Here is a 13,677-nt window from a genome sequence, read left to right as displayed (position 1 = left end):
CACACACTCACCTCACAGTCACAGTGCTAAAGAGTCTTCAGCCCAAACCACTGCCTCCTGCACAAAGGAAGTTCTGGATTTAATGGCTGGCCTTATCTTATGCCACATTCCCAAGGCTCCATTTTTCATTAAGCAATTTTTAAAGAGTTTTATGACCACATGAACAATAATTTTTTTTAGTGAAAGCAGACTGAACTATAAGTGGTGGTAATTACACCAAACTAATTGTGGGCAAAATTAGTAAGAGGTCAGATTCTTTTGGTATCAAAAGAAAATATATGCTCGGATCGCACCTTAAATGATCTCTAGGAAATTAATTCATCATGGAAAAAAAGGAAACTTCCTCATTTAATAGTGAGCTCTACTAAAACATTTGCTGGGAATAGCTTTCCTTTTTGGTTTTGGCTTTTCTTCAATACTCGTGTTTATATGTATACTCACATGCCTATGTGGGTGAAGCATGTGCGTGCATTTATGTACACATATGTGAACAGTATTTGTGTGTATTAGGTGATATGGGCTTCCATGGTGCCAACACAGGTAACTCAATGCCACCTTCATGTAGTTCAGGGTGTAATCCAGAAATTAAGAAACTTCTTGCATCTTTGTCCTCTGACATTTCACAGTAGAATCTTATCTAGCTCTGTCCTTCCCTCTCAGATTGGCTAAGCTCACCCTTTTTTTCTCATTTAGTTTTTATAGTTGTTGTGTAACATGGTTATCATAGTTTTAATATCTATGATCTGTCAATGTCACTGTCACTGTCCTCCCGTGGTTCATCGATTTGCTCAAGTGGGCTCAGTAACATTGTGAGACTAGTTACTATGTTTGGTATATCCAATACGTCACGGGTAGCTTGCCAGGCTTTGCCGTGCAGGTGAGATACACTCGGTAGCTTGCCAGGCTCTCCAAGAGGGGCAGAGGAATCAAACTCGGGTCGGCCATGTTGGCCATGTGCAAGGCAAACACACTACCCCCCTGTGCTATTGCTCCAGCCCAATACCTATGATCTAGTCGTATGAAACTACGGCACCACCAAAGTATTAATATTCCCTCCAACAACGTCTCTAGGTCTTCTCACACCCACCCTCTACCTCACTGCCCCACACCTCACTTCTTCCTACAACCTCAGTTTTAGTAGTGCCTAAGGGTTTGTTTGCATTCAGCGTTGCCTCTATCCTTGTTTTGTTTCTTCATGTACCTCGTATGAGCAAGATCAGCTGGTGTTTATCTTTTCCTTATGATTTTTCTAGCTTAACACGACCCCCCTCTAGTTCCACGTTGTAGAAAAATGCAACAAAAAGATTTCATCTGTTCTCGTAGCTAAGTAATATTCCATTGTTTACATATATGCCACATTTTATTATCTGTTCATCTTTCATGGGACAATAGGATTATTTTCAGATCTTTGCACATATAAATAGTACGGCAATGAACATCAATGTGTAAATATATATTTGTGAATTATTGTTTTTGTGCTCTTGGGATAGATAACAAGGAGTGAAATCCCTAGGTCATAAGTAATATGTTTTCACATTTTTGAGAAATCTCCATACTATTTCCACCCAGGTTAAATCAGTTTACAATATCACCAACAGTGAATGAGAGCTCTGTTTTTGCCACATCCCCACCTGTTCTGCTTGTTTCCTATTTTTTTAATACAGGCCATTCTCACTGGTATAAGGTAAATAGCTCACTGCCATTTTGATTTACATTTCCCCGATAATCAGTGATGTTGAACATTTTTTTGTGCCTTTTGGTCATCTATATGTCTTCTTTGGAGAAGTGTCTATTCAACAATTCTTCCTGTTTTGGGGGGATTATTTGTATTTTTTATTAAGCTTTGTGAGTGCTTTATATATCTTAGATATTAGCTTTTGTCAGATGTATGGTGTGTGAATATTTTCTCTCATTCAGTAGGGTGTCTTTTTATTTTAGTCATAGTTTCTTTCACAGTGTAGAATCTTTTTAGTTTGACATAGCCCCATTTGTTTATTTTTGCTTTTGCTTTCTTTGCCAATGGAATCAAATCATTGAAAAGACTACAAGTTATTGCCTCACATGACTGTGTACGTTGCTCAAATGGAATGGTAGAGCTCGTGTATTATATGCTCAAAGCTCTGTGCTTGATCCTCAGCACTGCATGCCCCCACCCCTGAGCATTGCAGGGTATGCCCATAGTTGCCCCTAAACACCACTACGAGTGACAGTCACAACAATTTATTAAATGTCTCCCAGCTGTGCTGTGATTGACTACCACAGTGGTATTTTCCTCAGAAGAGTAATTAGATAAGCATATTAAGTATTGAATATAAAATGATAGAAGTGGAAAAGCCATGCAAAGTGAATTGATAGCCCCCTGTTCCCCAGAGTTCAGACTTGCACTGTCGTTATCACAGAAGTTCGCAAAGCTGGAATTGCATCTTTCATGGGATTTGAGTACAAGGTCACTACTCTGGCTAAGATTCCAGGGTTGAATTGTACTTGAAATCGGTTTGACCAAGTTGGAAAGTGAACTTTCATCTTTGACTTAGTCTTCATCTTTGGCAAGATCCCTGATTCTCTACGAGACTACCAACTAAGGTTCCTGGTTTCTGTTTGCCATCAAAATTGCATAAAACATTGCTTTAAGCCCTGGAATACACACAGTGGGGGTGGCGTGGGGGTGAGGGGGAGGTATGTCCTCTTTACCCAAGTCAGATCATTTATCAGTCCTAACCAACTCCCCTAGAACACCAGTTTGCCAGTGGCTGGAGAATAAATATGCATTATTATCATTTGCTGAGCACTAGTAACTGTATGACTTAAGCATGGATTCTGAATACATCAAAATAGGAAAATCGACTATAGACTGAACATGATAGCCACTCAATGCCTCTTTTGCAAACCACAGCACTCAAAAGGAGAGAGAGATCAAAAGGAATGCCCTGCCACAGGGGTGGGGTGGGATGGGGAGTGGAGGGTGGGAGGGATGCTGGGAGCATTGGAGGCGGGGAATGGGCACTGGTGGAGGGATGGGTAGTCAATCATTGTATAACTGAAACCCAAGCACAAAAATTTGTAAGTCTACAACTGTACCTCATGGTGTTTCACTAATAAAAATTTAAAAATTAAAAAAAAAATAGGAAGCTTAAACAGCCAGAGTGTGCTATGAGGAATGGGTTGCCAGCCACAGCAGGTCCAGGCAGCCTTCACTTTACTATAAGAGCTGCCAGGGAACATGAGGATATGGGATTGGCTTGGCGGTGGAGTCACACTTCTATCCCTTGTGCTTGGGCAGAGGGTACTGGTGTGCCTCCAACGTGCTCTGCATGCTGGGGTATTAACCAGCCTTCCCTTTACTGCTGCAGTGAGAAGTGATGCTAGGTTATGTGGTGAAACAGGATCCCCAGCAGAGCTGCTTGGGCGAGCTGCCTCCTGTACTATTTATACATGCAAAGATCTGAAAATAATCCTATTGCCCCGTGAAAGATGAACAGATAATAAAATGTGGCATATATGTAAACAATGGAATAGTACTCAGCTACGAGAACAGATGAAATCTTCTCTTTTTTGCATTTTTCTACAACATGCAACTAGAAGGGGTCATCCTTCCCTGCTGGGCTCCTCTTTATCTCTGCCCCTTGCCATAGCATGGAGTACTGCATAGCTGTGCTGGCACAAATTCACAGACACACTAGGGGAAAAGGCAGCTCAGATAGAGAAGGGAGCACCAAATAAAGGGTGTTGGGAGGATCCGCCCAGGATGGGAGATTCATGCTGAAAGTAGACTATAGACCAAACATGATTGCCACTCAATGCCTCTTTTGCAAACCACAGCACCCAAAAGGAGAGAGAGAACAAAAGGGAATGCCCTGCCAAAGAGATAGGGTGGTATAGGGGGGATCTGGAGGGTGGGAGGGATACTGGGATCATTGGTGGTGGAGAATGGGCACTGGTGGAGGGATGGCTACTCGATCATTGTATAATTGAAACCCAAGCACAAAAATTTGTAAGTCTACAACTGTACCTCATGGTGTTTCACTAATAAAAATTTTTAAAAAATTATACACCCAGAATATGTGTGTACATGACTAGGGCATGAGAAACGTGTGCATGACTTACACCATAAGATCATGCATGTATGGCTTATCACATAGTTACAGAGGAGTTATCTAGCCTGTGTCCAGTGACAGGTAGTTCACTGGGTTCCTTAGGAACTTCTGGATTTGTCCCCCTGCTAGGAACACTTTCTGAGTGCTGACTGCTTGCCCCTCTTAGGTACAGTTCTATTACAAGCCACGACAAATCATTCTTTGAGTATATACATCTTATCAAGGCTGTATGGGTCCTTCTGACAGTTCCACAAACACTAGTCAAGGGGGGCTATTCCATTGGAAACCCAAAGTAAAATCTAAGTAATCACATGGAAATAGAGGCTAGACTATAATTGGTGCCAGGACTCCAAATAGAATAAAAAGCCTGCACTCTTTTCCAGTGCAGAAAGGTCCCTATGGGTTTTTTCCATGACTGGGATCCTAACTGAGTCATCTCCTAGATCCTTCACAAGATCTTTCTTGGCATTCCTGTGCAACTGCATGTGACCTTGCTTCCAGTCCCTTGTTCTCTAGCTCTCAAATCACTTCTGTGCCTTTGACTTAAAATAACATTCCTAGTGTAACCCCCTCCCTGTTCCCTCTCCACCCACCTAAATCATTCCCCCTCATCCTTCCAAACAACGCAGGCATCACTGCCTACGAAAGAAAGATAGCGTAACATGAGGCCCCCATAGCCATGCTACCTGACTCTGTGCCAGGCTGTTTCACTGGGAGTGCCCCAGAGGGGAGCGGGTGAGAGCCCTCCCTGCCCCAAGGGGACCCAGCTCCAGCAGCCAAAAAACCTCCACAACCCAAATGCCACCAAGCTCAAGGCTGCTCCCCACATGCTCGGGCCGAGTCTCACATATGAGTGAACATATTTCTGAACTGTGTGGTCGTGAATGTGTGACACATCATAAGACACTCCCTACCCATTGTCCATAATTACCACACCATATTTTTTTAAAAAATTTTTATTAGTGAGGCACCATGAGGTACAGTTTTAGACTTACACATTTTGTGTGTGTGTGTTTCAATTATACAATGATCAAATACCCATCCCTCCACCAGTGCCCATTCCCCACCACCACGAATCCCCATCCCCCCCATCCCACTCTGCCTCTGTGGCGGGCATTCCCTTTTGTTCTCTCTCTCCTATTGGGTATTGTGGTTTGCAAAAGAGGCAATGGGTGACAATCATGTTTGGTCTATAGTCTACTTTAAGCATGCTTCTCCTATCCTGGGAGGATCCTTCCAACACCCTTTATTTGGTGCTCCCTTCTCTATCTGAGCTCCCTTTTTCCCTAGCATGACCACACCATATTTGATGAGGTTCAGATAGTAGGCAACAAACCAAAGAGTGAAATATATATATATATATATATACACATATATATACATATATATCAAAGCTCACATCACCCAAATTTTAACAACATGTTAGTGATATTCTATAGAATGTCTTAATGGCTTGTGCCAAAATAGAACAATCTTCACACTGTTTCCTATATGAACATTTTTCTTGTAAGCATTTTCAGCAGTTCTTCATAACAGACAATACAAAATACATTCTTTCGTTGTGGTTTGGGACAGGGCTTGGGGCTTGGGATGGAAACATCCCGAATTTGGTTGTGGGAAGGTGTAATGGTGTTGAGATTGGTGTTTGAATATTAAATGTAATCAAATATTGTGAACTAACCTATAAAATAAAAAGATTTAAAGAAAAAAAGATAAAGGGGTCATTTCTCACCTCTCATGTGGGATCAGTGCCCTTTCCCAGTTCCTCAGAGGACATAGAGCTTTTCTACTCACACTATATCATAATTACCTGTCCCAGGCATGCCCTACATTCGCCAGCCCACCCCCACCAACAGGTGTTCACCAACTAATGGCCACATGCTCTCCAGAAGTACAGTCACTGTGTGTCAAATGAATGAATGGGGCCACAGTTCCTCCAGATCACTCTTTGGAGGCCATGTTTTTGTCTTGGGCGCAAAGACATGCAACACTCACAGAGAGGCATCGCCCTATCATCACTTCTAGAAAATTCCATGCAAGCATTGAGCATGATTTTTACCATCCTGCTGGGGCCCACAGGAATAGTGAATCACAAGAATTATCATTACTGAGGAAGAGGAGAGAGGGAAAGAGGAGACAGGGTAGCAGGATGGAGGGAAAGAACAACCAATGAGACTAGTTTCTGTCTTAACCCTCTATCTGAGCTTCTGAGGCATGCAAGACAGGGGTCTGCCACCCCCTCTTGAGAGGGTGTGGGTGGGAGAATGGCTCTAGCTCTAACAAGTCATCCTGAGCTGGGGCTGAGAAAGGTTCTGGGGAAGAAAGCCCAGTCAGAAGTTCAGGATTTCAAAGAGACAATATGGCTGCCACAACTCAGATTCGTCTTTCAGTGGTGGCTTCAGCCAAGTAGCTACAGGAAAGGCCCTCAGAGATACAAAATCTAAGAAAAATAGTCCTGGCATCTAATTACAACAGTGCCGTTTGCTGCTTTTATCTGTAATTGGACTGTATAGTCTTTCATTCTAATTTACTTTACATCTAAACTGTGATAATCAAGACAAGCAGAACAGAATGGTCTCTAACTGGCTATCCTACTGACACCCGTTAATGCCTAATTATAACAACTAAATTAAAGATGCGACTGTAAAGAGGTGGAATATCAGTTTGAAGCATTTAATTCTGCGGAAAGAAGTAGAGATTTTAAATCCTAAGTAAGAAAATCAATATTACGCCTCATTATATTGGTATTGCTAAACAGATTAATGAAATTAAGTATTTTGTTGTGTTGCTTTTCTTTCTTCCAGTGCTATTCTGATGCAATGATGGTTTGTAATGAAGGAGTACTGCAGGGGAAGAAGTCTAAATTGAGAGCCAATTTATACACCGAAATTGGGAGATAGCTAATCTCATTTATAGAGCAAAGGTTTTCTTTTGATATAGTTAGATTTTTAGATAGGCATCATGGCTCTGGACTTTTGCAATCTTATAGAACCAAAAATAAATTCAGCTAAAAGCTGAGGGCAGGTGCATTATTTTTTCCCCTCTTCTCCTGGGCAAATTTGATTATAGGAACTGTTTGGACAATGCCAGAGTTCACCAACTCTAGGGCTTTGGAGGAACAGTTTTTGAAACTCTTACCCAGTGGCCTTGCACTTGATGCCTGGCTAATACAGTGACATGCGTAAAAGAAAGTCACTGTCTGGGTCTGAGAGCAAAGCTAGTCAGTGGAAAGGCCATTTTGAGTCAGTGAAGGCTCACACTACCTGGGACAGGAAGGCAGCAACCCTTGGGGGAGAGGGCAGCTCCCACGCTGAAATTCTAACTTATTTATTTGTTCTCCCAATTTGTTCTCCCATGATTTCTAAACCGTTAGACTGGACTCCAACAAAGGACTTAAAAGCCTAAAAAGTGGTAAATGCTGGCAGTAGTGAGTCTGCCCTGGAATCAGGTCCCTTCCTCAGTCCCTTGACTGTCAGAAAGATGCAGAACCACACTTCCAGGATTAGTCCAGAGACCAGGCAAGGATGATGACCATGTTGAGGAATTGTGAGACATCTCCTGGAAAGGAACAGACTGTGATGGAACAAGTTGAGGATAAAGCGCTGTGAATGGATGTTTCCTGAGGTCTGGAGCACCACTCCGAAGCCAACTGAAGCCCGTGCCCTGGATCTGGGTGTTTACAGATAATAGACCCAGAGGGAACACAGAGTCCAGGTGGAGGAAGGAGACATTCAGAACATCTAGATTTTCCAGGAAGAAGATGGTTAGTGTCAACCAACACATCTGGTAACGGTCCCTTCCAGCAAGGAGGATTTCATCTTGAAATGTGCACTACTTTTCAGCTCCAGCAGTTCTGCCTTCTCCAGGCACAAGCAGGGGATGAAGGCAGGCGTGCAGGTGCCCAGAGATACTGACAGAGGCCCGGGGTGGGGGAGCTGTAATCATCCCCCAGTAGGAAAGAGACCCCGTCCTGACCTTGCAGTGCACTCAGAGCCCTGGTCGCCCCTGTGCTGCGGCTCTGGGAGAGCTAGTGCTGTCGCTGCGCTGCGCCATCGCCTCCCACCAGGCCTGCCTCTCAGCTGAACAAACAAAGGCAAATAAAAACTGCTGGCGGCCGCTGGTCTCACTGCGACAGATGTGGTGCCTTTGCACCATCTTGTCTGTTCTTAAGGGTTGTTTTTTTTTTTTTTAATTTTATTGCAAACAGACAGATGTAGCTTGTCCCTTCCATCTTGTTTATGATGCAGCAGGAACACCTGTGGAAGAACTGGTCCCTGCAGTACGCCTTGACTCACGTTCAGATGGCTTGCAACAAAGCCAGCCCCTCAGCACCCCTGCCTGCAAAGACGTCTGGGTGCTTTGGCACACATTTGCCCCAGGCCAGGGGAAGAGAGTGGGTCGTCCACGGGATCATCCTGGCACCGGATGCGCTGCTGGTGTTTACAGAGAGATGCTTGTATCTCCTCAGACTCAGTGGTGACAGGAAAACCAACGACTTGACTCTCAGCCTTCAGCAGTCCAGTCCTAGTTCCCTCACATGTTGGGAACAGCCAGAGGGAAAGCGGGCTGTGCTTTTCAAATCTCTGCCAGCAGCATGTTTTCTGCCGTGCCTTTGGCTAAAACCAGTCCTGGGTCAAGAACTGAGGCAGTGCAGCCCAGCTCCATCTAAAAAAAAGGGGACTTGGGAGCTGAAACTAGTAGATTAGTTCACATGGATCCGTCACAACTTTTTTTTTTCTCTTTGTATTGTGTAATTTGATTTAAATTATTTCCAATCTTTAGATCTATTTCAAGATGAGCTTTTATTTTGCATTAGTTTCATTTCTAATATTGTGCCGATATTTGAAAAGTTTGGCTTTGCATTCTTTAATATGCTAGTTTTAAAAAATTAATTTTTATTACTGAAAGACCACGAGGTACAGTTGTAGACTTACAAATTTTTGTGCGTGGGTTTCAGTTATACAATGATTGAGTACCCATCCCTCCACCAGTGCCCATTCTCCACCACCACAGATCCCAGCATCCCTCCCACCCCCCAACCCTCCATCTCATCCTGCCTCTGTGGCATCGATATGCTATTTAAAGACACAGATACATGTATGTCTAGAGGTGGATATAGGATCCATCGTGGTCCCTGGATTTTACATTTTTTCTCTCCTATTATAATCTGTTTGATCTGCTCATTTGTAAGAGAATGCAACATTGTTATGGGCTACTACGTGGTCTACGTCTGCTATGATGTATAAGGAGTTAATTAATTACTTAGATTTTATTCTTTTTATATTCTCCCAGTGAAGTGATTTATAGTCTCCTGGTGAGTGATAAAACAACTCTTAAAAAAAAAAAAACTACTGATCTCTTAAAATTTCCTATCATATTGGCATGTGCCAACAATTGACAGAACCATTATTGTAAGGGTGCTGATTTATATGGGGAGTATTTATATGGGGAGCTTATTTATATAGGGAGTCATGGTCATGGTCACAGTCCTCCCGTTGTTCATGGTCCTCCCGTTGTTCATCGATTTGCTCGAATGGACCCAGTAACGTCTCCATTGTGAGACTTGTTGTTACTGTGTTTGACATATTGAATACGTCACGGGGAGCTTGCCAGGCTTTGCCGTGGGGGCGAGATACTCTCAGTAGCTTGCCGGCTCTCCGAGAGGGGTGGAGGAATCAAACCCGTCTCGGCCGGGCCGGCTGCAGGCAAGGCAAATGCCCTACCGCTGTGCTATCGCTGATATGGGGTGTAGATTTATAAATTATTGAATTCTTCTTAGAGTAAAACTCATCAATTTTGTTTGTTTTTGCAAGGGACCCCACCCATCCATAATTAGGGTGGCTTACTCGGGTCTCTGCACTCAGGAATCACTCTTGGCAAGGATCAGGGTCCCAGGGACCAGCTGCGTTGGCTGCATGCAAGACAAATACCTTTCCTGCTGTAATATCTCCCCAGTCATATCAATAAATTCAAAATTATTAAAAATTCACATTCTAATTTAAAAATGAACATTGTATTGAGATCTTTATAGCCACATTTTGATGAATTATACAGAAATCCCTAGCACCCTTCTCCCAGCTGTACCCAGAGAAAACATCGTGCCAACTTCCATGATATCAACATTGACACAACCAAGATACTAACATTGACACAGTTTTCTGACCTCAATCAAGTGTTTCACGGTTATTTCATGTGCTTACGTGTGTAACCTCACACAAAGAGGGGGCACGGCACCCAACTCAGCAGCGGTGGCTCTATCTCTCCCGCTGCCTGCGTTCGGTAGTCTCACCCTTCTCCCACCCCGGAGAGGTTGATGGTGATGGTCAGGCAGAGGAAGGAATGAGGGCCAGGCTGGTTGGTGTTAGTCGTAGTTTATTCTAATTCTCTCCTCATCTCTTCTTCTATCTCTGCCCCCATGCTACTTCATTCTCCTTCTCCATCCCCCTTCATCCTCCTCTTCCTTCTGATCCTCTCTGAACTCTCTTCTTCCTTCTGCCTCTGTCTCACTCCTACAGTACAGTTAAATCCTCTCTCCATGAGGAATTGGGGAAACAATTAGGTGCAGGTGCGGTCGCAATCAATAGGGGTAGAAATCTTAGCCTCAGGGAAGACCGCTCCTAGGACAGATCCTTCCTCAGCAGGAGGACCCACCCTAGAGCAGGATCCCATGGGCGTGCCTCTCCTCTCCTTGTCCGACAAGCATACAAGAATATAATATAAATCATTTTGTATGGATACAGTAAGAAATATCTTAAACTTATAGAATTGCTCTCCTAGGGCCATCTCGATCTCAGACTACGGTGCTCAGGCCAGATAGTCTTTCCCACCCCTAGCAGGATCCTAGTCTTGTCGTTACCTTGGATCATGACAGCATTTGTCCATGATCAAACTCTTAACTTAGTTAAGAATCGTGGCACTTTGGCCTGGCCCATTTCGCTGCCAGGGTAGCTCACCGCTTGCCCTGGGTCCATTCAGTCCCTCGTCGGGACCCTGCTTTGGGGTGTTAGGAACTAAGGGCAACTGAGGCTTAAGTCGAGAAAGCAGATGCCCGGGAGTGAATAATATTCAAGGCCAATCAAATCCTAAGTTACAAAGCATAATGTTAACGGTCTTCCTGTATCTATACAAAAAGGATATTACTTTAAAGTAAACTGTTCATAAGGCATAAGGAGAGGAAAAAGGCAATATTTCACTCATACATATAAAATCATAGATTTCTGGGAAACTGATCTTACAAATTAACAAAGTCTGATTAAGGGGAAAGCTGATTAACTGGGTGGGAAGGAGAGCATAGGGAAGACTGTTTACATGTTTACATGTAAACACAATGGAAGTGGAAGTGCCTCTGGAGCACTGTGGTGGGTGTAACCAGATTGATGGGTGTAACCAGATTAATGGGTGTAACCAGATAAAACCTAAGCTTCTTGAAGGACAGAGCAATGTTACCCAACACTTACGTGTGTAGATTTTTGTGTTTAGATATATATAATGTAATCATATGTAAGGATTTGTGTATCTGCCACCACAGTGAACAAACAGAACAGTTCTGTTATCACTAGTATCTATTATCCTTTTATAATCAATCCTCCTCCCTGCCACCTCTCATTCCTATCCCCAACCCCTGTCCTAACTTCTGCTATGGGCTCCTTCTGTGAAATTTTGTCATTTCAAACATGTTGTAAAAGAATCATATGCATCATTTATAGATTATTTTTTCTCTGAACGATTACCTGAAGATCCAGCTAACTTCTTACCTGCATCAATAGCTTCCCTTAGTTGTTGCTGAGTAATATTCCTGGTATATGTATATCACAGTTTACCTGAGGATACCTGAGCTTTACCTAGCCTGGGGTTATTATGAATACAGACACCACAAGTATTCATGCCTAGGGGTTTTGTGTGTGTGTGTGTGTGTGTGTGTGTGTGTGTGTGTGTGAATCTTTGTTTTTTTTTCTCTGAAATAAGTGTACAAGACTATAATTTTGAAGTCAGTTGTCAATTTCATATTTAGTTTTCTTAGCAACGTTTTTTCAAAAGTGTTTCTTATTTTACGTACTCAGCTGTGATGCTTTCTTATTTTACGTACTCAGCAATAATTCAGTTTCCTGTATTACTTGGTAATAATTTTGTTCTTATTTGTACCACTCTGATCTAGTTTCAGTAATAATAAAGTAGTTTTAATTTTGATCGTTTTTAATGCTGAACATCATTCAGTGTACTTCTTAGACTTCTGCAGTCTACACTGAGAAGCCTGTGGTATTTTTCTATTTTTAATCCTATTTCTTTTTTATTTTTGCATTTTCAGTCTTTAGATACTAGTACTAGTATCTACCCTACATTAATATCTTTATGACTATAATCTACAGTTTTAGATACTAGTACTTTGTTCTATATGGGGCTTGAAAACATTTCCTCCCAGTTGTTTGTCATTCATCTTCTTCAGCTAGACTCTCACAGAGGGAAAGTTTTTTACTTTGATGAGGTTCAATTTATCTTTTTTTTACTTTTATAGATTGTGCTTTTGTTGTGAAACCTAACAAGTTTGCCCTAGAGGCAAAGTGGTTTTGTTTTGTTTGTTTTGTTTTGTTTTCCCTAAAGGCTTTGATAGTTCTGTGTTTAGGTCCCTAATCCACACTGAGACCATTTTCCACAAGTTGTGAAGTTCAGGATGAGCCTCATTTTCCTGCCTCTGAAAGCTCAATCACCCCCCCTCCCCCACACTTGCAGTGCCCTGTGGGGAGCAGACAATCCTTCCTGCCTGGGATTGCTTTTGAGCCTTTGTTTAAAAGTATAACACATGTCGTAAATTTGCATGCACCCTTGATCAGGGGCATGTAAATCTTCTCTCTATTTTTCCAAGTTTTTATTATTCAACAATATAATCTCACTATCAAAATGAGAACTCACTTTTGACTTCTCAGTTCCACTTATGCAAGTTCATTTTTGAAGATGAAATAATGCCCCTAAGGCTATACAGTGTGGCATTGTTTATAACAGCAAATAAAAGAGTGGGGACGAGTGGTAAGAACACAGATAGGAAAAGTGCTTCTTTTATTGTTAAGTAGAAATCATTCTAATATTTAACGACTTAAACAATGACACCCATTGTATCTTTAAGTCTGTAGTATCTGATGATGGCTTTCTGGTTCCTCTAATGGGGAAACTAATAACTGAGAGGGAGTTTTCTCTAAAGTTTCACCTAGGGAAGGAAGGACCTGTAATAAAGCTCACTCTTTCCATGATTGACAGAATTCAGTTTCTTACTGTTGGTAAAACCTCACCTTCAGTTTACCACTCTGTGGAACTTTCCATATTATACTTTGCTCTATCCTAACAAGCAGAAAAAGTGCAAGAGTCTTGGTGATCTAACCATCAAAGTCATGCCCCATTTATTTTGCAATATTTGATTTATTAGAGAAAAATTCCATGTCCATCACGGTCCTCCCATTGTTCATCGATTTGCTCGAGCGGGCCCAGTAACATCTCCATCATGAGACTTGTTACTGTGTCTGGCATATCAAGTACGTCACCGGTAGCTTGCCAGGCTCTGCCGTGGGGGCGAGATATTCTCGGTAGCTTGCCA

General features: G+C 42.5%; 1 pseudogene; it reads right to left on the bottom strand.

The window, feature by feature from the left end:
- Positions 1-12,878: 12,878 nt before the first annotated feature.
- On the bottom strand, positions 12,879-12,977 carry LOC130044551 (uncharacterized; annotated as a pseudogene).
- Between the last annotated feature and the right edge of the window lie 700 nt (positions 12,978-13,677).

Source organism: Sorex fumeus, unplaced genomic scaffold (assembly GCF_029834395.1).
Source record: "Sorex fumeus unplaced genomic scaffold, SorFum_2.1 ptg000122l, whole genome shotgun sequence".
Classification (NCBI taxonomy): Eukaryota; Metazoa; Chordata; class Mammalia; order Eulipotyphla; family Soricidae; genus Sorex; species Sorex fumeus.
Note: the sequence above shows the minus strand (reverse complement) of the source record. Positions and strands in the feature narration are given on the sequence as shown.